We start from the raw sequence: 25102 nt of genomic DNA, 5'->3' as shown, positions 1-25102 counted from the left end.
CAGCAAAACACACCTTCTAGTATTGGTTTTGCCATTTTAAAACATATTCTGGAAGATAACTGTCCTGAAATAACTGTTCAGAATAACAACTTGAATTCTTATTCCCCATATAGGACTGGATGTGGCAAATTCTTTCTGATAATGCATCCTGTGGTAATCATGCTTTGAGAATGTGTGTCAAATCAAATGCAGGGCGTTGAAACACTGATAAGTCACAGGATAACTATGGAAAACACCCTCGACATTTAGAATTTCTTTTTTTAAGTTTAAAAAAATGTTTATTTGTTTTTGAAAGAGAGAGCAGGGGAGGGGCAGAGACAGGGGGACAGAGAATCTGAAGATGGGTCTGTGCTGACAACAGAAAGCCTGATGTGGGGCTCAAACTCATGACCCATGAGATCGTGACCTGAGCCAAAGTCCGAAGCTTAACCAGCTGAGCCCCCCAGGCACCAGACACTTGGAATTTCTGCTCAGTGGACCCGGATTCTGGTCTAGGCTCCACCGTAAACTAACTCTGTGGCCATGGGTCATTCATTTCACTTTTCTAAACACGGATTTCCTGATAGTAAAAAGGGACTAAAAATATTTTCCCTTCCCATTGCACAGAATTAACAGCAACTACTAAGAAAATGCATCGTGCGATTGCCATCATTCATTTAAGGAAGATTTGCACGGAACCTTGCCTGGGAGAATAGACAACTGTGAGGCTCATGAGGTTCAGAATATGACTGGGCTTCCAGAGGTCCTGGCTTACCAGGTGACTTACTTGGGCAACTTACTCAATCTGCTTAATTCTAAGTTTGTTCATCCGCAAAATGGGTAGAACTGTATTAACCTTAGGTTCTTTTGTGGCGAGATCATGCGAGAAACATCTCACAAATAAGTATTAGCTTTGGTGCTTCCGAGCCGGTTTCTGTGAAGATACATGATTTCTTGCAATACAAACCGGGCAGTAGAACCCCAAGCACTTCTAGAAGCCTGAAATGTGTCTCTACATAGAGGAGACCCAACGAAGTGGTGGGGGTGGGGGTGGGGGCGAATCCAAACTGTTTTGGAAGCCAAGGAGTGACCGCCTCCATAGATTCCATGTGGTAGTAGTTTGGGTTCCTTGACTTCTTCTCTATTTGATAATTGCCTATATATCCAATGGTACCAAATATTCAGTTTGCAGTGTGTTTGACTGTGAAGAGAATTTGACATGAAATAGTCACCGAAATGGAGACAGGAGAGTGTTAGTGATTATAGAGCTTCACTGGCTAGATTGAAGCAGATGGAGAGAGACCCAGGGTCTGATTTTCAGAGATTTAGAGTGATTAGGAGAAACATAAAGTAACAGGTGGATTTTCAGCCACATGATATTCAAAAGTTCTCACTGTGGTAGAGATTGATAACTGCAGTTGGAAACCCTAATAAAACTCAACCACAGTTACCTGGTTTCGCTTGTTTCTTGCCTTCAAGCACAAAAGCCTCACGTTTTTCATGGGCAAGAAATGATTGCAGATATTCACACACTTCAGAGTAAGGTTAATTATATTTTTTTAATGTTATTTTTTATTGAGAGACAGAGAGACACAGAGCGTGAGCAGAGGAGGGGTAGAGAGAGCGGGAGACATAGAATTTGAAGTAGGCTCCAGGCTCTGAGCTGTCAGCACAGAGCCCCACGCGGGGCTCAAACCCACAAACTGCGAGATCATGACCTGAGCTGAAGTCGGTCGCTTAACCGACTGAGCCACCCAGGCACCCCAGAGTAAGGTTAATTTTAAAATCAAGGAGAGGAGAAGCAAAATATGAAGACTTGTTGCTCCACTGAAATTTTTATGAATATAACTTGTTTTGTAGCTTTTTAAAATTTTTTTCTTCCAGTTCTTCATTAAACAAGATTTAAAATATTTTGTGTACTATTTGTTAAACATTGGATCTTTTATCACTTACTTTTTATGATCTGGGACTGGAAAGGAGAAAGATATTATAGTTAAAGGGGGAAATAATTCATTTTTTACCTCTCTGGATTGAGAACTGTTATGAATGTATACCTAAATTGACATTTATTAATCAACATTGGCAAATTTTTACAGAGGTGCTTTCACTATTTGCCTTCTTGAGTATTAACTATTATTGATATATTCCCTAAGATGGGCATAAAAATGAGAGCAGACTCAACCTGACAAAAAAAAATAATTAGGGGGGGGTGGAAATCAGCATAAAACCTTATAAATTGTAAAAAGATTACTAGTAATCAAAATGTCTGACTTTCTCTTTATGCAAATATTATTGAAATTCATGCATATGCAAATAAAGATGCTTCTTCATGACAGAGATTAAAGACATACAGTGCAGTCATTAGTATTCTTTGTATACATTCAAATACAGCAAGATTGATATGCAAGCAAAATGAATTACAATCAGGAATAACACTCTATTATTATCATATCACTCAAAACCCATACCCAAGTACCAAATAGGCAATATAGCATTCAGGGCAATGTGGAATGTGGTAAGGCATTCACAAGGGACACGAATATTTCACTTCTAGTAAGATGATTTTTATTACTCATGATTTAAAATCTATAGGCAACAAACAAAATAAAACACAATGGAAGTTATAAGTATTTATAATTATATTGTATAATTATTTACAAAACAAAAACAGTCTTGCATATATTGCAGACCTTGGGCAGGGCTGATCTTTTTAGGTCTTAGATCCTGAAAATCCATGCTCAACTCTTTACAGAAATTTTCATTTCAGGGGCGCCTGGGTGGCTCAGTCGGTTAAGCGTCCGACTTCGGCTCAGGTCACAATCTCACGTTCCGTGAGTTTGAGCCCCGCGTCGGGCTCTGGGCTGATGGCTCAGATCCTGAAGCCTGCTTCCGGTTCTGTGTCTCCCTCTCTCTCTGCCCCTCCCCTGTTCATGCTCTGTCTCTCTCTGTCTCAAAATAAATAAATGTTAAAAAAAAAAAAAAATTAAAAAAAAAAAAAAAGAAATTTTCATTTCAGGAGAAAATTGTAAGTGGTTCCGTCTAGTGTTTTACAAGGAAAAAAACATCCCTACAAAATCCAAATTAGATATTGAATATGGAAGCTGTTTGGGGGAACCTACTCTTTCGTTAGGGAAATGATGTTTAAAAAAATGTCACACATGTCTACTAAGAAGGATCATTTGCCCCAAAGATTAACATAAAATATAGCTTATAAGAGATGAACATAAAATGCCTTTGAACATTGAGCCACAATACCAATTAGGATAATAATTTATAAATATGAATTAATAAAGTGTCTTGTTCCCATACTGTTTACTTAAAATTATTATTTGGAAAGAATAAATATGGTATTTCTGAAATCCACTTCCTTTAGAAAGGCATATTGTGGAAAGTAGATTCGTTTAGTTCAGATCCATGGCCAAAGAATTTAAAATGTCCGAGCTTCGTCATAACTTAATCTAAAGGACTTGAGTTATTGCACCTACTTTTAGGTAGTTGATAGATCCATGCTGACCTGAACAATCCCTACTGTACCTCTGACTTGAGATTTGGAAATGTTGGAAGTGCCACGTGAAAAGATGGAAGCACATTTAAGAATTATGTTCTTCATCCTCAATCCTCTCCTAGGGTTATCAAAAAGAGAGAAGAAAAAAAGTAACATCCCAAATAAGTAAATAAGGAATACATGAGCTGAGAAGACAGGTAATAAAGACAGGAAGAAGGGAGAACATAGAAGTTTAAATAGAGTGAAATAAACATCTCAAATCAAAAACGTTTGGCCGAGCACCTAGGTCTTTAAATCGCGCACAGTCACTGAAACAATTTCATATTGGGGATTGTCCAGTCTGGTCAATAGGATTGATTATTGCCACTTTTATATTTACATCTATTCAAAAAGTCGATGTATTTCCTTTCCAAATACGAGAAATGATCAGTATTTAACTTCCTACTTGTATAATGATTATGGTGATGATGATGATGGTTGTATAGAGCTATATAATGTACATGAATTATCTTTTTGGTCCTCACAACAATACCAAAAGGGACCAGGGCAGATCTGAACATTAACCTTCTTTACCTGAGGAGATAAATGACCCACCAAGGCTACATGTCAAAGCCAGTATGGCTGAGGTAAGTGACAGGGACCTAGGTAGTGAAGTTCCATACCCAGTACTCCATGGGAAATACCATATAACCACATTCTCACTGCCTTATGCTGAAACAGACACTTCCTCAGTCTTACCATTTGTGTAAAAATAGACAAATTGCTCTTTAGAATGCTGAATATGTGCTAGCATTTTCTATATTATGTTTCAGTTTTTAATTATCAAAACTGTAGTTAGTTTGCACTTATAAGGCAAGATTCTATTTTTATGTAGACCAATAGTAAATCATTATTATGTTTTGTTTTGTTTCATTTAGCACAATAGCGTTGTTTACATTTCACTCTAAAAGCAGAAACTACCAGTCACCTCCTTAGTGTCAGATCTGAAATCAGGTTATCAATCTTTACTAAAAGATAAGCCTCATTTTCTTTTTTTCTGGTCAACAATGGCACTCATTGCCCAGCTAATTTACTTTCATTTTGCTTTATGTAATTTAACTTAATTTAATTTTTCCCAGCATTATTAAGTATGATTAACAAATAAAATTGTATATATTTAAAGTTTACAATGTGATGATTTGATATATGTATACATTGTGAACTGATTATCACAGCCAAGTTAATTTAAAAAAATTAAAAAAAATTAAAAGTAGTTATCACTTTTTTGTTATGAGAATACTTAACATTCACTCTTTTTAGCAAATTTTAAGTATACAATACAATATTATTAACATGGCACAATCCTTTACATTAGATTACCAGAACGTATTCCATCAGTAGATAGAGTTTTGTCCACAATCCAAGAGCTCCAGCATGCCCTTCCTAATGAGCTACCCTCAGGATTTTAGATTGTTTAGACAGCCGCACTATTGTGTGGGTACACCCTTCTCCAGATACTTTGAGTATTGACTACTAACGCTCATAGTGCACCTTCTGGATATCACCCTCCTCAGACAAGAGCTACCTAGAAGGCTACAGCACAGCAGGAATGAGCTTCATGCCCACCAACGACCCTTGTGGATTCTTGTGATTATAATGGGTCCGTACAAATTATCCAGAATAATCTCCCTATTTTAAGTTGAATTATCTAAATTCATCAATATGAGTTCCGGTCCCAGATGGTGATGTAAGAGTCTCCTGAATTCACATTCTCCAATGGATGAATATATATACTGAATATATAGCTACACATGCAGTAATTCCCTCTGCTAGAAATCCAAAAACTAGCTGAGTTACTCTTACAGATAAGACAAATGAGAAATATCTACTTTAAAAAATGGTGCTCAATGCAGAGGGAGGATACAGAAGCACCCACCTCTCAGTTTTTCCTCATAAGATGTCTACTTGAATACTTTATACTTCCCAAGTATCTGACTTACATTCGGCACGCATCTAGATGCAAATTGAGATTCTCCCTTTTAGGACATTGCAAGGTCAAGGCACACCCTCATATGCTGGAAGTCACTAAAAACAAAGAAGGCAGCTTGAACAATCATAAAGGTTTAAGAGAAAACCAAGAAGTTGGGATGAACTCAATGTTAAACTTCATCTCCTATATGAACCATTCTGTCAAGACTGGAAGAGATAGCTGTGCAGAAGGCAAAGAAAAGCCAAGAAACAGAGGAATATGTTTCAAACAAAAGAACAAGATAAAACTCCAGAAATTGGTCTTAATAGAAAGGAGATAAGTGATTAACTTGATAAATAATTCAAACTAAGAGTTATAAAGATGTTCGCTGAGGTCACCAACACATGAATAAGGAATAATTTCAACAGAGACAGAAAATACTTTTAAAAATATTTTTTTAAAGAGTAATCACAGAGTTGAAGAATATAGTACCTTTACTGAAAAATTCAATGAAAGTGTTCAACAATAGACTAGGTCAAGCAGAAGAAAGAATCAGCAAACTCAAAGACAGGACAATGACATTCATCCAGAGGATCCAAAAGCAAAAAAGAATGAAAATGAGTGAAAGTAACTTAAGGCATTTTATGGGACACCATCAAGTGGACCAATATTCACATTATATGGATCACAGATGAGAAGGGAGAGAGAAAGTGGTAAAAATATTATTCAGAGAAATATTGGCTGAAAACTTATCTAGCCTGGGAAAAGAAACAGATGTCCAAATCCAGGAAGCATAGAAAGTTCAAAATGAGATGAACCAAAGAGACCCACACTGAGACACATTATACTTAAACTGTCAAAACTTAAAAACGGAGAGAAAGCCTGAAAAGCCACAAGAGAAAAACAACTTGTTAGGTACAAAGGAAGCCCCATAAGAAAATCAGCAGATTTTTCCACAGAAACCCTGCAGGCCAGAAGGGAGTGACACAATATATTCAAAGGACAGAAAGGAAAAGACAACAGTGACAAAAACAATCAAGAATATTCTAGCCAGCAAAGCTGTCCTTCAAAATTGAAGAAAAGATAAAGAGTTTTCCAAACAAGAAGCTAAAGGGCTTCATTACCACCAGAAGAGCCTTACAAAAAATGTTACATGGATTTCTTCAAGCTGAAATGAAAGCATATATCTCACTCATAAAGGTAAATGTATACTTTTAAATTAAGAATATTCTTAAAGGAGTAAGTAAATTACTTATAAATGTATTATGAAGGTTAAAATAAAAAAATACTAAAAATAACTAAGCTACAACAATTTCTCAACAGAAAGAAGAGATTAAAAGATGTAAATGGTGACATCCAAGGCATAAAATATGGGAAAGAGGGTAAAAGTGTAGAGCTTTCAATGCATTCTTTCAAAATTGTTCATTATCAGCTTAAAATAGACTGTTACAAAAATAAAAATAAAATAGACTGTTGTAAATAAAAGATGACTTGGGGTGCCTGGATGGCTCAGTCGGTTGAGCAACCAACTTTGGCTCAGGTCATGATCTCACAATTTGTGAGTTCGAGCCCCACGTCAGGCTCTGTGCTGACAGCTCAGCGTCTGAAGCCTGGTTCTGATTCTGTGTCTCCTTCTCTCTCTGCCTCTCCCCCACTCATGGTCTGTCTCTCTCTGTCTCAGAAATACATAAACATAAAAAAAAATAAAATAAAAAATAAATAAATAAAAGATGACTTATATAAACCTCATAGTAACCATAATTAAAAAACCTATATTAAATACCAAAAGATAAAAAGAAGGAAATCAAATCATACCACTACAGAAAATCATCGAATCAAAAAGGAGGAGAGCAAGCAAGCAAGAAACAAAAGAATCACAGAACAACTGGAAAACAATTAACAAAATAGCAATAATATGTCCATACCTATCAATAATTACTTTAAATGGAAATAGACTAAATTCTCCAATCAAAAGATACAAAGGGTTTAATAGGCTAAAAGAAAGAAAAACCATATGTTGCCTACAAGAAACTCATTCAGCTTTAAGGATACACACATTGAAAGTGAATGGATAGAAAAGCATATACTGTGTAAATGGAAACTGGAAGAAAAGAGGGGTAGATATTTATTCTTACATCAGACAAAACAGACTTTAAGACAAAGACTGTAATAAGAGACAAGAATGGTCATTATACAGTGATAAAAGTGTCAATTCACAGGAAGCTATAATATTTGTAAATATTTATGAACCTAACAGAGAGGCACCTCAATATATGAGGCAAATAGAGGGAGACTTGAAGGGGAAAATAGACAATAATACAATGATAGCAGGGACTTTAATACCCCTCTTTCAACAATAAAAAAAAAATCATCGAGACAGAAAATCAATGAGGGAACATTGGATTTAAAACATACTTAGAGGGGCGCCTGGGTGGCGCCGTCGGTTAAGCGTCCGACTTCAGCCAGGTCACGATCTCGCGGTCCGTGAGTTCGAGCCCCGCGTCGGGCTCTGGGCTGACGGCTCGGAGCCTGGAGCCCGTTTCGGATGCTGTGTCTCCCTCTCTCTCTCTGCCCCTCCCCCGTTCATGCTCTGTCTCTCTCTGTCCCAAAAATAAATTAAAAACGTTGAAAAAAAGAGGTGCCTGGGTGGCTCAGTCGGTTGAGCGTCCGACTTTGGCTCAGGTCAGGATCTCGCGGTCCGTGAGTTCGAGCCCCGCGTCGGGCTCTGGGCCGACGGCTCGGAGCCTGGAGCCTGTTTCGGATGCTGTGTCTCCCTCTCTCTCTCTGCCCCTCCCCCGTTCATGCTCTGTCTCTCTCTGTCCCAAAAATAAATAAAAAACGTTAAAAAAAAAAAAAAAAAAACAAAACATACTTAGACCAGATAGATTCAACAGACATTTACAGAACTTTCCATCCGAGGTACACACGGGATATTGTCCAGCATAGATCTTTTGTAGACCACAAAACCAGTCAATAAATTTAAGTAGACTGAAATAACATTAAGCATCTTTTCCAAACAGAATGGTATGAAACTAGAAACTAGTTTCAAGGACAAAAATGGAATATGTCAGATACGTGAAGATGAAACAACACGCTCCTGAAAAACCAATAAGTCAATGAAGAAATCAAAACAAAAAATGAAATGAAGCCTGAGATACGTGAAAATGGAAATGCACCATATCACACTAATGGGATGCAGCACAAGCAGCTTTAAGAGGGAAGATCCTAGCAATAAGCACCTACATAAAAGAAAAGGAAAAGATCTCAAAGAAATAGCAAATTGTAAACTTCAAGAAACTAGAAACAAACAAGCAAATTTGTCACAAACTTAGTAGAATGAAAAAACTAACAAAATTATTAAATAGTTCATGGCAGAAATAAATAAAATAGAGACTAAAAAATGGAGCGCCTGGGTGGCTCAGTCAGTTAAGCATCTGACTTCAGCTCAGGTCATGATCTCACAGTTTGTGAGTTCGAGTCCTGCATGGGGCTCTGTGCTGACAGCTCAAAGCCTGGAGCTGCTTCAGATTCTGTGTCTCCCTCTCTCTCTGCCAATCCCCAACTTGTGCTCTGTCTCTCTCTCTCTCTCTCTCTCTCTCTCTCTCTCTCTCTCTCAAAAATTAATAAACATTAAAGAAAATAGAGAGAGTAAAAAGATGATAGGAAAGACTACTAAAACAAAGGACTGGTTTTTTTAATGTTTTTATTTATTTTTGAGAGAGAGAGAAGGAGGCTTCAAACTCTGAGCTGTCAGCATGGAGTCCAGCGCAGATCTGGAAATCACAAGCTGTGAGATCATGACCTGAGCCACAGTCAGATGCTCAACCAACTGAGCCACCCAGGAACCCTGGACAGTTTTTTTTTTAATTAATAAACAAACAAACTACCAGTTATACATGCCAAGAAAAAAAAAGAAGTCACTCAAGTAAATAAAATTAGAAATGAAAGGGAAGACATTATAATTGATACCAAAGGAAGACAAAACATCAAAGAGACTACTATAAACAATTATATGCCAACAAACTGGGCAACCTAGAAGAAATGGATAAATTCCTAGAAAAATACACCCTACCAAGACCGGATCATGAAGCAGTGGAAAACCTGAACACAGCAATAGGGAGAATGAATCAGTAATCAAAAACCTCCTAACAAAGAAAGACTTAGCACCAGATGACTTCTTTTGTAAAATCTACCAAACATTTAAGGAAGAATTAATGCCAATCTTTCTCAAACTCTTCCAAAAAATAGAAGCCAGGGGAAACTTCCAGACTCACATTAGGAGTCAGCATTACTCCAATGGCAAAGCCAGATTTTTATTTGAAAGCTTTTTCTCTAAGACCAGAAATGAAACTCTACTCTCACTACTTTTACTCAACATAATATTGGAAGTCTTAGCCAGGGTAATAAGGCAAGAAAAAGAAATAAAGGGCATCCAAATTAAAAAGGAAGTAAACTGTCAATATTAGCAGATAGCATGATATTATATATAGAAAACTCCAAAGACTCCACCAAAGTACTGTTACAGGTGATAAACAAATTCAGTAAAGTTTCAGAAAAAAAAATCAGTCTAAACCATCAATTGCATTTCTATACATCAATAACAAAAAAATTAAGAAAAGCAATCCCATTTACAATTGCACCAAAAATAACAAAATTTCTAAGAATAAATTTAATGAAGGAAATGAAAAAACTCTACTCTGAAACTATAGTACGTTGATGAAAGATATTGAAGACACAAATATTATTGGAAGGATTAATGTTGTTATAATGTCCATACTACCCAAAGCAATCTACAAGTTCAACGCAACCCCCATCAAAAGTCCAATGGTATTTGTCACAGAAACAGAAAAAAACAATCCTGAAATATGTATGGAACCACAAAAGACCTCAATTAGGCAAAACGATCCTGAGAAAGAACCAGAAACCTGGAGTCATCATCACACTCCCTGATTTCAATCTATACTACAAACTGAGAGCAATCAAAACAGTATGGTATCAGCGGAAGAACAGACATATTGATTAATGGAACAGAGTAGAGAGCCCAGATTTAAGCCCGTGTGCATATGAGCAATTAGTTAACTAACACAAAAGAGCCAAGAATATACAATGGAGAAAGAAAAGTCTTCAAAAAATGGTATTAGGGAAACCTGATAATCACAGCAAAAGTATGAAACTGGACCTGTATCTTAAACCATCCACAAAAGTAAGCTCCAAATGGAGTAAAGACTTGAGCATAAGACCTGAAACCATAAAACTATTGGAAGAAAATATAGGGAGTAAGCTCTGGACATGGGTCTTGGCAATGATTTTTTTGTATTTGACACCAAAAGCAAAGGCAATAAAAGAAAAACAAATGGGGCTACATCCAAATAAAAATCTTCTGCACAGCAAAGGAAATCATCAACAGACAAGGTCACAAAAAGGCGATATATAAGGGAAGGGTTAAAACGTTCACAAATCACATATCTACTAAGGGGTTAATATCTAAACCATGCAAATAATTCATACAACTCAACAGCAAGAAAACAAACAAGTTGAGAAAAAATGAGCCGTTGAACTGAATAGGTGTTTTTCCAAAGAAGACATGCAAATGGCCAACAGACTCCTGAACAGGTGCACCATATAACTCATTATCAGAGAAATGCAAATCAAAACCACAATGAAATATCTCACACCTGTTGAAACGACTGTCATCAAAAAGACAACAGAAAACGATTGTCGGCAATAATGTGGAGAAAAGGAAACCTTTGTCCCTGTTGGTGGGAACGTAAATTGGTGCAGCCCGTAAGGGAACCAGTATGAAGGTTCCTCAACAATTAAAAAAGAATGACCTTGGGGCGCCTGGGTGGCTCAGTTGGTTAAGCCACCGATTCTTGATTTTGGCTCAGGTCATGATCTCATCATGAGATTGAGTGCCATGTGGGAGTCTGAGCTGACAACGTAGAGCCTGCTTGGGATTCTCTCTCTCCCTTTCGTTCTGCCCCTCACAGACACACTCTCTCTCAAAACAAATAAATAAACTTAAAAAAAAAAGAATGACCATATGATCTAGCAATCCTACTTCTGGGTGTATATCCAAAGATAATGAAAACAGGATATTGAAGAGGTATCTGTACCCCCATGTTTATTGTTATAGTATTCACATTAGCCAAGATATGGAAACAACCTAAGTGTCCTTCAATGGATGAATATATAAAAATGCATATATATACACAGTGGAATATTCTTCAGTCATGAGAAAGAAAGAAATCCTGCTACTTGCAACAGTACAGATGGAACTTAAGGTCATTATACTAAATGAAATAAGCCAGACAGATATAGAGAAATACTTCATGGTATCTCTTATATATAAAATATTGTTATTTTTTTATCTTTATTTTTTTTAATTTTGAGAGAGAGAGAGAGAGCGTGAGTAGGGGAGAGAGGCAGAGGGAGAGAGAGAGAGAGGATCTTAAGCAAGCTCAAAGTTCAGCACAGGCCTGACACACGGCTCTATCCCATGACCAGGATCATCACCTGAGCCCAAATAGAGTCGGACACTCAACCAACTGAGCCGCCCAGGCAACCCTAAAATATTTTTTAAAGCAAAGCAAAGCAAAGCAAAGTCAAACTCATTGAAACGGAGAGTAGAAAGGGGCTTTCCAGGAACTGCGGGGAGGAGGGGCTGAGGGGGGATGGAGATTGGAAAAGATTGGTAACAGGTACAAATTTTCAGCTATAATATGAACAAGGTCTGGGTATCTAATGGAAAAATGGTAACTGTAGTTGATAACACTGTATTGTATAACTGAAATTTGCTAAGGAAGTAGATCTTAAATATTATCACAAAAAAAGACATATATGTGAGGTCATGAATGTGTTAGTTAACTGGATGGAGGGGAATTCTTTCACAATCTATATGTATTTCATATCACCATGATTGTCCACTTTAAGTATCTGACAACTTTATGTCATTTATATTTCATTAAGGCTGAAATTTAAAAAAAACAAAAACAAAACTTAGTCACAATCCCATATATTAGATTTCCCTAAATGAAAGTTTATATTCTTTGACCAATATCCACACTTCTTCCCCACTCCCACCCCCTATCAACTAGCATTCTATTCCCTATTTTTGTGAGTTTACCCCTTTCTGGGGGGTTTCACGTTACACCATGCATTACTTGTCTTTTTCTCTGCTTTATTTCACTTAGCATAATGTTTCCCAGTGTCATCCCCCTTCTCGTGGATGGCAGGATTTCCTTTTATTTTAAGGCTGAATAATATTCCATTGTGTGTGTGAATGCCTGTGTACACACACACACACACACACACACACACACACATTCACCCATCAACAGACACCTAGGTTGTGCCCATGGTGATGCACCACATTACATTCCCATGAACAGTACTCAAGATTTCCCTTTTCCCTACATCCTTCTCAACACTTGTTACCTCCTGTCTTTCGATAATAAAGCAAAAGACAGTAAATGTGGATTCAGAGCTTGTTTTACTCCATTTTCTTTGCTCTTCCATCGTGCAAACATAAGGGAGGTAGAACGTTACTTCTACCCTCTTAGGGTCTTCCGCTGGACCTGAGAATGACCTTGACATAAACCAGATTAACAGGTGAAAAGCACCCAGATTTCATTCATATTTTGGGTGACAAGGGAGCCCAGTAAGGAAATACAGACCCAAGGAAGTGCCAACCCTAAATGCTTTTTATACTAGATTGAACAAGGAGACGATGTTGTTGAGAAGTAACTGAAATATATGGGGAAACTAATGGAAGTAGAGCTTCTTGTTTTGTTTTGTTTTGTTTTGTTTTGTTTTTAACAAAGTATGTTTGTACAGACTTCTCTTGGCTTTGGCTCCCCATTTCTGGTGATAAGAATGTTTCTTTCCTTCTAGTTAGATAGGGAGACTCATAAGACTCATATCCACTGCTTTCAGGAAGAAAAGGGAAAGTCAGACTGTTCTTCTCCCATTTGCTATTTTTTTCCCATGCCTTTAGCTCAAAATGCACCTTATGCCAAAGTGGCATATTTACGAGTGGCCTACTCTGTCACCTTCCACACACTGCACAACGAAGAATTTTCAGTTTATCAATTAGAAGATGTACATGAATATCGGTAGAAGAGCAATGGACGTATTTCTGGTTAACTTATAAAAAGATAAATGAAACATTTAACTGTATATAACCTATATGTTAATAGTCTGATTTTTCTGTCACAATGAATCATTCACTCAGAATAAGAGGGAAAAAAAATAACCAAAGAAGCCTGAGGTAGACATTTCATCACAGGCAAGAGGGTGCTACGAAATCAGGAGAGTGCAATTATTCTAAGAAGGAAACAACAACAAACAAACAACCCCTAAAACTAGCTATATGTCTATAAAGTGAGTTTCTGTAATCTTTGAAAGCTATTTCATGTGATGTCTGAGTACATGAAATTATGGTTTCAGAATCAGCCGCATGAATAAGCAGTGTATAAAATAGATGTTGAGAATTTTTTTTTCATTTTTTAAATGTGTATTTATTTTTGAGAGAGAGAGAGAGACACAGAGTGCGAGATGAGGAGGGGCAGAAGGAGAGGGAGGCACAGAATTCGAAGCAGGCTCCAGGCTCTGAGCTATCAGCACAGAGCCCGGTGCGGGGCTCGAACCCATGAACTGGGAGATCATGACCTGAGCTGAAGTCATGACCTGAGCTGAAGTCGGACGCTTAACCGACTGAGCCACCCGGATGCCCCAAGAATTTAGAGTTAGGTCTAATCTTTAGATTTGTCTTAAAATGACCAAATGGGTTCCTTGATAATGACATGTTCCTATCATTTATTTGATTGTGTTTTTTTGATTGTTCCAGGTCTTAATTAATTTTGGTGTTGAGTCTCTGTATTTATGAGAAAAGTATTAATTTTCTTTTTTTGATTTACTAAAACATCTACAACCTTTGATGAAGCAGCAAATGGGTAGCTCATGTTTTAGTTGGGGGGTACTGTTCTAATTCCAACACTTCCCACCTCTTAGGAAGACCTAACATATTTGAACATATTATATCATACAAAAACAAAGAAACAAGGGAAAAATAATAGAAAGAATTTAACAAGCTTTTTGTGATATGTCTGAAACCTTTGCTTCTGCATTGGTAAGTAAGACATCCTAAGGGAGAAAAATCATAAAGCAAATGAAAAGCAAAGTCAAATGTTACATGCTTGATGTTAGACTCTAAATGTGGCCACATATAACACATTATAAAATCTGATCCCCCAAAAAACAGGTAATCCATAAAAATATTTAACCATTTCTATTTCTATTACAGGATTTCTGTGTTAAAAGATCCCTAAAATCTTGAAGGAGTTTTATGAATCTTACAGTAATAAATATAACTGAATTAAGACCTACGAATGATATTTCAGCAGCAGGAGAATTACTCTTGTGATTATCAGGTATATCACTTTTACAAGTATATTTTTATTTGGTTGTATTTCCTGGCCTTATCTTTAAAATTTATTGGTATAGATTATTATTTTTAACAGCTCTGCAAAGAGACAAATCAAATAGAGTTTTATGATTTGAAAATTATTTTGCTCCAGCAGCTTTATGTCTGTGAGAAGGTGAAATTTCTTACAGTGAAATCCAATGATGCAAATGGGTTGCTGACACCCTTGAATTAATGTAAGGAAAATCTATGTACACTCAAAATAATTTAAATGACCAATAGTTGTACTTTTTGTCACACGTTAAAATGAGAATGATGATATACTCTCCATACTCCATTCTTCGGAGGTGGCTCTGTATTTTCTATAAATTACTTCAACGATGTAGGTAGCAATAATCGTCTCATACATTTTAGTTTGCATCGCCTTTCAAAAATTCTAACCACGTGTCAAATTCCCTCTCTTTCAACCAATTTTCTTTAATGACATTAACACATTCTGGAACATTCAACTCTAATTTAATTGGTTGATTAATAGAACCTTCGAAGGTTTTATTTCTGCTTACAAATTTATGGTTTGAATGAATACAGCATTGGTCGTCCGTCCGAATGTACGGAAAATTAATTTCTAAGATGGGTTGGTTCAAAGTAACTTTGTGCGTATAGCTAAGGGAATTGATAAAATGCCTTAGGTACATTATTTTCCATTATGTAACCTTGTCAAGTAGCAAGCACATAGCCCCGAGCCACTCAAAATCACAATTGGTTTCTATTAAATTCTAGTAATTCCCATTTTATTTATTGGGATTAATATTGATTATGTCTCCTCAAAGTAGCTTTTATATAAACTCGCTGCCTTTTGTTGAAGTACAGGAAACAACAACCACATCGTTAATTTCATAGAGGTCTTTGATTTGAAGCTATGGTAATAAACCTACCTATAAAACTCAGCTTATAACATTTCTAAGTACTCATATTTAGACTCCAGCTCATGAAATAAATCATTTAAGTTAAAGTGTCTCTAAGTCACAGAGAAAATGAGGGGGTTCAAGAATGGTAAGCAATAAATCTAAAACTATCTTAAAATCCTCTAGTGAAAATCAGGGCCCGTCTGAATGTTGACGATGACAGAAAGCTTCAGGAGGTAAGAATTTATTCAGGTATAGACTTACAAAAACTCAGAAGACCAAACATCGGAGAAAACAGAAGAGGAAGGGGGCAGAAATAATGATCCAAAGGTAAAAGAGAAAAATGAACAAACCAACAAAAGTGAAGACTAGAAGGTACTTGAAAAATAAATTAAAATAGATACGGTTTGCAATGGTTCGGCCTACAATCTAGAAATTGATAAAGACAAAGGAATTCTATAGAGAATGATAAAAGTAATGGAGGCAGAAGAGAATCCTGTTTCAAAAACAGACATACTCTTAGCAATCCAGAGGTTTAGCTTTATTTACAAGAACTGAGAGACTCACGGGGAATATTTGGCCTCTCATGGTTTGGTGTGCCTCGGACAGGAAACTTGGCTCATGCGAATGATCTATGTGAAGTGAATACTTTGATGCCTAATTTATTAGTTTTTAATGAAGACTAGATCACAGATCCGGAACAAGTCAATAACCTTACTCTAGGTCTTATTTTCAATTACCTATTGCCAGCGAAGTGCAATTCATTTCCTCGTTAGCGGTAGCTCCTGAGTCACTATTGAAAAGCAAACATGTAAATCATTTTTCTCTCCTAAGTTTCCAAGGCCAGAGAAAATGGCAATGGTTGTACTGAAACTTCTTTGACGTGAATCCCGCACTGATTATTCACTGATTTTTTTTATAGTGTTCGCTACTTCCTAAAAATGTGAAGGAGGCAGCTTACCACGGAAGCTATAAATACACACCAAATAAACAAGTATTTAAAGAGTAATAATAATAATTAATAATAATAACGCAAAACACAGTGGGGGGAAAGATCATTTCTAACACCTGAAGGTAAGAGTATGTAGCTTTAAGCACAAAACGTATCTTCGTGAATTTATGATACTAAACTTTGGAAATTACTGGCCTCCATTAAAGTCTTTTCCATTCCCCAAGGCTTCCCAGGTTCAGCTTAGCTGAGAGCTCTGTATCCTTTCGGTATCTCCCTCTGTAACTGGATGTGTATCTAGAAACTATGTATCGGCCTCTCTGATTGCTTACCTTAAACTCCAAAGTCCAACCTCTTTTAGACCAGACTGATTCCTCTGTATGAAGGGGGTACCCTTTTTCCTTTTGAGGGGCTGATGAATTTCTGTCTTCAAAATTTGGGGGGCTAAAGTTCTTCTCCCTCTGATGCTTTTCCTACTCATCCTAGATATAATTAATGGCTTATATCTGTAACTCCAAATCAATCTTTTTCTCCATATCAATAGCTCCCACTATTGATACATCTCTTAAGAGTTCATGGAGCAGGGGTCATCTGGGTGGCTCAGTCGGTTGAGCGCCCAACTTCGGCTCAGGTCACGATCTCGTGGTCCATGGGTTCGAGCTGGGCATCAGGCTCTGTGCTGACAGCTGGGAATCTGGAGCCTGCTTCAGATTCTGTGTCTCCCTCTCTCTCTCTCTGCACCTTCCCCACTCACGCTCTGTCTCTCTCTGTCTCAAAAAAAAAAAAAAAAAAAAAAAGAGAGAGAGAGAGAGAGAGAGAGTTCTTGGAGCTTATATCTTATTGCTGTGTTTGGTTGCTTATCTTCCCCAGAAATTTTAGGATATATGAATTATAAAGATTTTAATTGTTAACAAATATTTGAAATGAGTTGATAAGAATGTGTAAAAAGAGTCAGAACTGATAAATAAAATTCAAGTTTCTTGATGATTATCTACTTCAATTTTGCACATTTCCTTAAAGTCACTTGCTAGAGATGTACCCCACACCATTTATATTTTGACAAGCGATTTGCATTAACATTTAATAAATGACTAAATAAACACCTAAATAACTTGCAGTGCTATGATCACCATTGGTGTCCTTGCTGAATGGAAGATCAAACATCGAAATCTATTATTCTAAACTGGAAGTATCTAAGAGAAGAAGATGTCAATAAGGAAATAAAACAAGTAGAAGTAAATACAAACCCATAAAAGTATGCCAGGTACTGTAAACCATTTAAAAACATAAATACAATCGACATGAATTTGTTTATCTTGTAGAACCCCACATGGGTTAGTTTAATTGCACAACAAGAATGAAAGAACATATCCTGAAAAAAAAAAAAAAGAAAAAAGAAAAAGGAAAAGCGAGAGCTGCCAAGAATGAAAGCCAGTGATGTTTGCCTAAAAAAAAACTGTAAATCCCTCCTTCCCTATATACAGCAGGATGCTTGGGTCACAGTCTCCAAGTCTTTTGTTCTGATGATGAGCGCTATGTTTCATTGGCCTGCAGGCCAGAAGACTATTTAGCAATGGAGACATTTTAAAGTACCAAATATTTGGTGAAACATCGGACCAAATGTTTATTTCAGATCAATAAATATACGTTGGAGACCAACGATTGATTTTAAGGTTCTGTGACCTATTAGTGTTGTGTAAAATCTGAACATCTAACTAGTTCTATAAAATCTAAACAAATAACTAGTTGTATAAAATCTGAATGTCTGACTTTCCAGGCTACAATAAGATTATATGATTTATACCCCTTGATTTCCTGCCCCCCCCCCCCCCATTCCCCATTCCAGATTTCTGACTGGGCCCTATATTTGAATCTTATTAATTCCCTTCTTCATTGTTATCTCTAATTATAGAGCTGTCAATCTCAAAACCCACAAAAGAGGGAAATTTGAAAACATTCTGGATTTGTATTATACTATTGAATGCATTGTGGGTTTTTTCGTATAGCTGGAAGGAGACAGCTTTAAATGAACTTTTCACAGGGGAAAAAATAGGTGAGTGTTTAACAAGAAAAAAAGGGAATTGACAGACATATAATTAGTTTAGTGTCTGCACTTTGTTTCTTTCTTCCCTTTTGTCAGCTGCCTTCTCTCTTGACTCGCCAACATATCCCCCAAAAGTTTTTTCATTCGTTCCCCTTTTATCACGTGTACAAAGAGGCCTGAACAGGCATCTATTTGGGTTTTCTTCTTCAGGTGAAGCATTGAGAGTTGGCTGCAGGAACGCAGGGACTGAAATCTTCAGAAGCCAGGGGACTTGGCCCACAGCAAGAGTCATAGCCCCCACATTTATCTAGAGAAGAACGTCCCCGTAATTACTAGTTTTCAGCACAAAAACTATCCATGTGATGCAATCCAGAAGGATTCATTTAAAAAAAAAATCAACGGAATACTTGTAATTAGAAAGGACACCAAAAACGTATGTGCGCTGAATGCCAGAAGTGAGTTTCACTCTGTATGCATATCAATATCCTTGTAATCCTCCTGCCATCAATAATAATCATACTTCAGGTGAGGGAAACAAAAAGAAGTCAGAGGTGTTATGCAAAAACTGTTTTTACGAAATGAAAGTGAAAAGACAGGAGAAAAATTCAGCCGGGGAATTACTCTCACTTTATGAATTGTAACCTCTCATCTCTGTGTATGGTAGCTGTCCCCATTACTTGAATCTACAGAGATGTCATTAAAATTCAATATGGCTTTAAAAATATGCACGTTTCTAACATTTATAACACTGCCACTTGTCTCAGGGTGAGGCCCCAATGTATGTTTTGATATTTTATTGTCAAAACTGTGTTTACTCTCCACCCCAAATTTCTAAAAAAAACAGAAAGCACAAAGCAAAACGCAGACTTACTATATATTCAAACATTGGTGTTTGAAATTAAGGTGTTTGTATATATTTTTTTATATATTAAATTACATTTTATATATTAAATTATTTTTACATAATAAAAGTACATAAAATTCATTCTATCCAACGCTAAGGTATGTCTTCTTTGTAACTGAATTATATTATCACAGCTATTAGGAACTATATTTTGGATCGCTGTATGAAGGAAGAATGAGTGACAGACCAGAGAATTGCTTTAGGAATATTACCGTCTTTATTTAAAGAATTCTTACATGGCATTATCCTCTGACATTTCACATGCATCCTATGAATATGTATTGATAGAAGTTCAGATAAGATTACTTCCAGAAAATCCTGTCTCGTGGATTGCTGAATGAGTTTTAGTTACATATTGGCTGAAAGTGGCCAAATGTTTCTTTATTAGTAGAATGTCTAAAACAGTATATCATGACACATTACTTAATTCAGTATAATGACTTCAACTGTGAAATTTCTGTCTAAAATCAGAAGGAGGTGAACTGATTCTTTCAGCATAAAAATTATAGTAGTATCAGTTATTTTGAATACAGCTAGATTCAGTTCTCAGAAGCCAGGATTTGGCTTACTTAAGGAGAATACTTCCTTCTTGCGAGTTGTGGTCATTTATTTTATCCTATCCCACTTTTAAAGGTTGCTGAATTCCCTTCTTATACTCTATTTTTAAAGGATGTAAAATGGAGTTAAAAATTAAGGCTTTGCTTGATTCTTGCAACTTTAATACCACGACACGTTTCTTTTATGACGTGGAAAGTAACACATTGCGATATATGACAGGTGGTTTTCATTCCAAAAGGAAACAGAACGAATGTCAGATTTATCTAAGGGGAAAAATACCATTGGTACTTCATATAAATCTCTTCTTCTATCCCCCAAATACAAATTAGCTTAATGTATGGTAGCAACTAACAATGACAGTAAATGACTCCTGACTGCTGGTCTAGTGATAATGTTGAAGCATATTCTTTCCTCTCTGATGTATAGCTCAATCCATCAAACTATCAACAAATATATGTAATTAATAAAACTGTATTTATCTCTTCCAGCTTCAAAATTCCAAATCTTAATATATGATGGGCAAGATTCAACATTAGGTGCTCTGACAGTTGGTCCCAAAGTTCTTTTTGCCAGGCACGATGAAAAAAACCCCCAAAAACAAGAACTCATCTGGCAGGTACATATGGTAATTATAGCTGGAGTAGTTCATACTGTTGTTCAAGAGTATTCGGCCCTAGCTTCCTCTTCACTCTCACGGAGGAAAATATGTCCCTGCTCCTCGCCTTTGGGCTCAGCCGCATTAATCACTTTGTCCAGGGCAACATTAGTAGTCATGATGCAAGCAGGGACCTGCGGTGTTTACGGTTGGTCTGCGTGCACTCTTGCCTCTTCCGATCGCTGTTTGAAGAACATCTCTGGCCAGCCCGTTTGCCCAAGGAAGATGAATAGCAAAGCAGCAGATGCCCTTGCCAACTTCCAGACCAGCAGTTGGAAGCAGAGCTGCCCTGAGCCACGAACCTGTAGACCAGGCAGCTATTGGCCACTGCACAGGCAAGTTAGTGGACCCAGCTGAGGCCACGGATAATCCGCCCATGTGTGAAAAATAGGAACTTCTTATCACGTGCCATATTTCACCGCTACCCAGAAAAGCCAACATCCATGGGATCTCTTACGCGTGTCAGATACTGTTCTAGCACCTTACATTTTATAGTTTTACATCAATTTGTTTAACCTCCACTACAGTTCTGTTGCAATCAGCATCCCCATTTTACTGCAAAGGAGACTGAGACACAGAGAGGTTAAGAATTTGTGCAGCGAGGCACAGCTAGTGAGCGGTGGTATTGGGATTCACATTCTTGCTGTGTGGTTCCAGAGCCACTCAACTGACGGACTCTCAGTAGGTATTTTCTATGTATTTGACTTAAGGCAGTGTGCAACAGAGATAGACATAAATGATATATGGTCACTACGGAAATAGAGACATCATTTTTTAAGTTTATTTATTTTTGAGAGAGAGACAGAGAGAGAACGCATGTGAATGGGAGAGGGGCAGACAGAAAGGGAGAGAGAGAGAGAGTCCCAAGCAGACTGCACACTGTCAGCACAGAGCCCGCTGCGGGACTCGATCTCACCAACCATGAGATCATGACCTGAACTGAAAGCAAGAGTTGGATACTTAACCGACTGAGTTACCCAGGCACCCCAACACCACTAACTTTTTTTTTTAATTGTTTTTAATGTTTTTTATTTATTTTTGAGACAGAGAGAGACAGAGCGTGAGCAGGGGAGGGGCAGAGAGAGAGGGAGACACAGAATCCGATGCAGGCTCCAGGCTCTGAGCTGTCAGCACAGAGCCCGACACGGGGCTCGAACTCACAGACCGTGAGATCATGACCTGAGCTGAAGTCGGATACTCAAACGACTGAGCCACCCAGTCTCCCCAGCACCACTAACTTTTTTTTTTAATTGTTTTTAATGTTTTTTATTTATTTTTGAGACAGAGAGAGACAGAGCATGAGCAGGGGAGGGGCAGAGAGAGAGGGAGACAGAATCCGAAGCAGGCTCCAGATTCTGAGCCATCAGCCCAGAGCCCAACGCGGGGCTCGAACTCACGGACCGCGAGATCGTGACCTGAGCTGAAGTCGGATGCTCAAACGACTGAGCCACCCAGGCTCCCCAGCACCACTAACTTTTTAATCAAACATGCCAGAACTGATCTCACCATGTGTTTTTAAGACCTGCTCCTCGGTCATCATTACTTTCACCGGAGTCACACATGTAGGGATTTGGGGGTCTTTTCAGAGCCCTCCATTTCTTTCATCCTCCAAATCCAAGTGGCTACCTAGTCCTCTCCATGGTTCCTCCGAAAGCGCCTCCAAGCCACACTTTCCGCTCGACCACTTTCATTGACCTTGATTTGTTCCATTGTCTCTCACCCAGATAGTACAATGCCTTCTTAAACGATCTTCCCACTACTTTTTCCTGTTTCTGTTTTTTAAGTGCGTAGGGCTCGAAAATATTACTTTCTGACTGGTGGTCTTCTCCAGTAAATCTGATCCTCAAAGGAAAAAAAATGTGTAAACGCATGTACACCCAAAATCATGCATGTAATTCAGAGGGTCTTTTGAACCTCTGCAGACTGTGCAGTGATCCCTCAGGGCACTGGATCCAGTCATTGCTCTGACCCCTCCCACCCAATAAGATCAGACATTTTTCAAAAATGGACATCTAATTATGTCCCTTCTCCAATTAAACCCTTCAGGGACAGCCTGTCTCCTGCAAGGTAAAAGTCAAATATATCAGTTTAGAATGATAAGGTTCATTATCATTCCACTTGAGTTCTTCATTTTGGCTTTTTTTTTTTTTTAAGTTCCCCACATGTACCATGGCCTTCAGTCACATTTAAAGCTCTCCAAAAGTCCTCAGCTGGCTTCATCCATTCTGTTTATCAATTCTTCTCTGCTTCGAGCACATTCTTCCTCACTGTCTTCCGAGTGAACTCCTGACCCAGGGCTCCTGCCACTTTCTCTATTAGAACATTCACCTGCCTCTGGCATAATGGATTTATCATTTGTCAAAGTCAGAGCATCCCATGAACTCTCTGAAAACCCGAACCGTGTCACTCACATCAGTGATAGCCATTATCTAACTCCGTGTCCAGCTGTTAGCAAGTTCTTAAAGCAAGTTCCTATAAACGAAGTGGAGGAGAAAGAGAAAGAGAGGGGGTGGGGGGAGAAAAAAGAAGTTGGGGAAAGGAAGGAAAAAGGGAAAGGGGGAGGGGAGGAGGAAGGAAAAGAACTAACACGATTCTGTTGAACTGAAGACCTTACATAGGTATGGCTGTGAAGACAATTCTATTTATGAAAAGGAAGATAGGTAATATATATTGAGCACGTTTTGAGTGGATATCACATAGGAAACATTCCCTGTCTACTGTCACCTAGTTCTTACAGCAGCTGTGTTTGTTAAAGCTTATAGGTGAATTCAGTGACGCACAGAGGACTACCTCTGAGTAGATGGTTTGCATGCCATCTCTGGGTTGGGCAGGGATGGTGCTGGGATCCTGACCACTTTTTCCATCACACCGGTTAGTCTTCTTAACAAAAGTCAACGAAGGATTTAGCCGTTCCCTGATTCACATACAATTTTTCACATGGATCCCAGGAACTCAGAAATGCACACAAAAATGCATGCCTACTTTCCAAAGATGCTGATTTAAAAAAAAAAAATTATTGCCAAAGTTGGCTAACATACAGCATATACAGTGTGCTCTTGGCTTCAGCGGTAGATTCCTGTGACTCATTGCTTCCCTACGACACCCCGTGCTCATCCCAACAAGTGTCCTCCTCAATTCCCATCACCCATTTTCTCCTCCAAAGGTGCTGATTTTTAATTTTGCTAAGCCAAGTCAGCTCACTTAACATTAACCGGTCTTACTGCAAGGGTCTCGAACTTTCCTTATCGATGTACAGGTTTAGGTCCAAGGCTGGTACATTATTTCTTAACTTAGCCACCAGTTAATAGTTGCTTTTGGCTGAAACACAAAATCCAGTTCCAAGCAGTGCTAGTGTAAGATGTAAAGAAAGATAAGCCTGTCACTTTCCATTTCTTTCTCCATAAACATCAACATAAAGCAATCGAGTGTACTTGGTTCTACTTATTAATAGTACACGGAAAACAGAGACCCAAGCAAAACTTCACCCCTGCTGCCAAAATACAGGGTCGGAAGCACTCAGAATAAGCGGCGACAGCCATCAGTAGCTTTAAGAACAGAGTGAACGGTGGCTTTTGTGATTTTACAGGCATGCAGAGAAGGAATGGCTACAGGCATCTTTCTCAGTGCAAACCGGATTCTACTTGTGAATGGGGTGGCCCAATGCACTATCTACTGTCCAGCTGCCTGGAGCCTCTTTCTCCCACCACCCAGCACCCAGGAGCCCCGCCCTGTGTCGTGGTCGTGGGTGGGGCTGCCAGGAGCGTGGCTGTGCTCCGCCCCTGGCAAAGATAACAGAAACTGACATCTTTTCAGAGCCCTGGCTTCTAAAGAGGGTGATTATGTCTGCAGCTGCTTTGGCTCTTCACTGAAAAAAGTGTTTGTGTCTCAGATACCCGCTTCTAAATCATGTGGCGGTTTCCATCTAGGACCAAAGATGTGTTTGTCTTCAGACATTTCTCTGTTCATATCTTTCATGGTCTTCTAGGGGTTGTAGTCAAAACCGTTTAATTCCACTTTCTAACAGCTTAAATGCTTTTAAATACTTAATGATTTTTATCCAGTAGCTGCCAAATGCAGTCCTGAACTCTGAGCTTCTCCAGATCCTTAAAAACTAGCCCTCCCATTGCACCGTGTTTTTTTCTGAACAACAAGAAGAAAGAATTATTATAAACAGCATATATGATCCTGAGTGCTGTTGAGGTGGGGGGGGGGGAGTGTTAAACTTTTTTGA

General features: G+C 38.0%; 1 long non-coding RNA gene across 1 annotated transcript; it reads left to right on the top strand.

The window, feature by feature from the left end:
• Window positions 1–611: 611 nt before the first annotated feature.
• LOC131513406 (uncharacterized) lies at window positions 612–18339 on the top strand. The gene is made up of 4 exons (XR_009262562.1): window positions 612–757; window positions 14737–14863; window positions 16684–16835; window positions 17829–18339. It is a non-coding gene; the product is annotated as an uncharacterized LOC131513406 (long non-coding RNA).
• Window positions 18340–25102: the final 6763 nt, after the last annotated feature.

Source organism: Neofelis nebulosa, chromosome 6 (genome assembly GCF_028018385.1).
Source record: "Neofelis nebulosa isolate mNeoNeb1 chromosome 6, mNeoNeb1.pri, whole genome shotgun sequence".
Taxonomy (NCBI): domain Eukaryota; kingdom Metazoa; phylum Chordata; class Mammalia; order Carnivora; family Felidae; genus Neofelis; species Neofelis nebulosa.
Note: the sequence above shows the minus strand (reverse complement) of the source record. Positions and strands in the feature narration are given on the sequence as shown.